A 2,500-nucleotide genomic window follows, 5' to 3' on the forward strand; every position below is an offset into this window, starting at 1 on the left:
CATGAGATTCAGGTAATAAAAGTTTGTGGCAGGCATAACAACTATTATTTGTGTTCGATCTACCGGAATCCAGACATAGATGATTCTATCTTCGATTGTCTTCTTACCATTATGGCTAAGATACAAGAAGATGATAGAAAGGCTTCTTTTGTCTTTGTTGGTGATTTTAATGCTCACCATAGGGAGTGGTTAAGTTCTATCTCTCCTACCGATCGCCATGGCTTAAGAGCTTTAGACTTTGCCTCTGAATCAGGCTGTGAGCAAATCATAAATGCAGCTAGGCTACTCACAGGTCTGGTAGTTGCTTGGACCTCGTATACACTGACTCCCCTGGCGTTATAACTAGTAAGGTTGGTTCTCCAGTCGGGACATCTGATCATGCCTTGATTTCATTATTAGTGAAGACTGAGCAGCCTGTCCCTGATATATCATATTCTTGTAAAATTCATATGAAATCCCAAGCAGACTGGAATGGGATTTTACATGATCTTTTGTGCTTGAATTGGTCACAATTATATAATAGTGTAGATCCTGTTGTCCCTTTGAGTGAGAATCTAGTCAACATAATTGATAGGCGTATCCCTTCTCGTGTGCTAAGGTACCGAGTGAAGGACAAACCGTGGTTCAATGATGATTGTAGACGTGCTTATTTGGAGAAACAGGAGGCCTATCATCTTTGGAAGGGTAACAGATCAGATTTGACCTGGAACAACTATACTCAGCTTCGAGCTTTTGCTCAGAGAGTTTATGCCTCAACTGAAAAGGAGTACAATTTAACCATAAAAGAAACACTTTCTGGTACAACTCAGGAACATAAATGGTGGTCTACCCTTAAATCTGCACTCTTTGGTGTAGATGCAACAGTTCCTCCTTTACTTAAACCAGATGGCTCAATCACTCACTGTCCAAAGGAAAAGGCAACCCTTTTGGCTGATGTTTTTGACAGTAAACAGAGTAATGAAAAACTTGAACTTCCTCATTCCTGTTTTCCTGAGGCTAAACTAACTAGTTAAGCTTCTCGATCTCGTGAGATTAAAGCTCTGTTGGTGGACCTTGATGCTTATGGAGGTGTAGACCCAAATGGTATTTTTCCTTTGTTTTTTATAAAGACAGCAGATTTCTTAGCTCCAAAGTTATCTGTTATTTTGCGCAAGTTAGCAAGAAGAGGAGCTTTTAGCACTAGTTGGAGAATTGGTAATGTTACTCCTCTATGTAAATGTGTTTGTGGTAGCTCAAATCCCACTGATTACCGCCCAATTTCCATAACTCCCATATTATCTAAAGTTTTTGAACGTCTTCTGGCAAAACGTCTTAATAGGTTTGCTGAAGGTAATCATCTATTCCCTAGTTTGCAATTTGGTTTTCGTAAAGGCCTTGGAGCATGTGATGCCCTTCTCACAATCTCCAATGCTGTACAGAAATCCCTTGATTGTGGTTGGGAAGTTCGTATGATTGGCCTTGATTTTAGTGCTGCCTTTGACCGTGTTAATCATGAGGCCCTTGTTTTCAAACTGAAACAGTTAAGAGTGGGTGGGTCGTTTCTTAGCATTATTATTGATTTTTTAAGTAATAGATCTCAAAGAGTTGTTGATGGGCACCATAGTGATTATAGGAATGTGATATCCGGTGTTCCACAGGGTAGTGTTCTTGGCCCATTACTTTTCATACTATATACACATGACATGTGGTTTGGCCTAGAAAACAAGCTTGTTGCATATGCAGATGATGCTACTCTCTTTGCATCAATTCCATTCCCTGAATGTAGATCTAGGGTTGGTGAATCCCTTAATAGAGATTTAGCTAGAATCCGGATCTCAGTATTGATAATGTTTCTTTAAATATGTATGACTCTTTCAAAATTTTAGGTGTGATTCTCGACAGTAAATTTACTTTTGAGAAACATATAAGGTCTGTGTCTTCTTCAATTGCATAAAAAATATGCTTATTGAGAAAGTCTTTCAAGATTTTCGGTGATCAATCTATTCTGAAGAAGTGTTTTAATTCTTTCATTCTACCTTGTTTTGAGTATTGTTCTCCTGTCTGGTCTTCAGCTGCTGATTCTCATCTTAATTTGTTGGACAGAAACTTACGGTCTATTAAATTTCTTATTCCTGATCTAGAAATTAATCTTTGGCACCGTCGTTCAATTAGTTCATTATGCATGTTGCATAAGATTTTTCATAACTCTGACCATCCTTTACATTCAGATTTCCCTGGACAATTCTATCCTGTTCGTAATACTAGGCAGGCCGTTAATTCTAATAGCCAGGCCTTCTCCACCTCCAGGCTCAATACTACGCAGTACTCTAGAAGTTTTATTCCAGCTGTTACCAAGTTGTGGAATGATCTTCCTAATCGGGTGGTTGAATCAGTAGAACTTTAAAAGTTCAAAGTTGGAGCAAATGCTTTTTTGTTGACTAGGCGGACATGAGTCTTTTTATAGTTTATTTATGACATATTTGTTTTTGAAGTTGTTAATAGTTTATATATGACATGTCTG

Source organism: Palaemon carinicauda, chromosome 10 (genome assembly GCF_036898095.1).
Source record: "Palaemon carinicauda isolate YSFRI2023 chromosome 10, ASM3689809v2, whole genome shotgun sequence".
In the NCBI taxonomy this organism is placed as follows: Eukaryota; Metazoa; Arthropoda; class Malacostraca; order Decapoda; family Palaemonidae; genus Palaemon; species Palaemon carinicauda.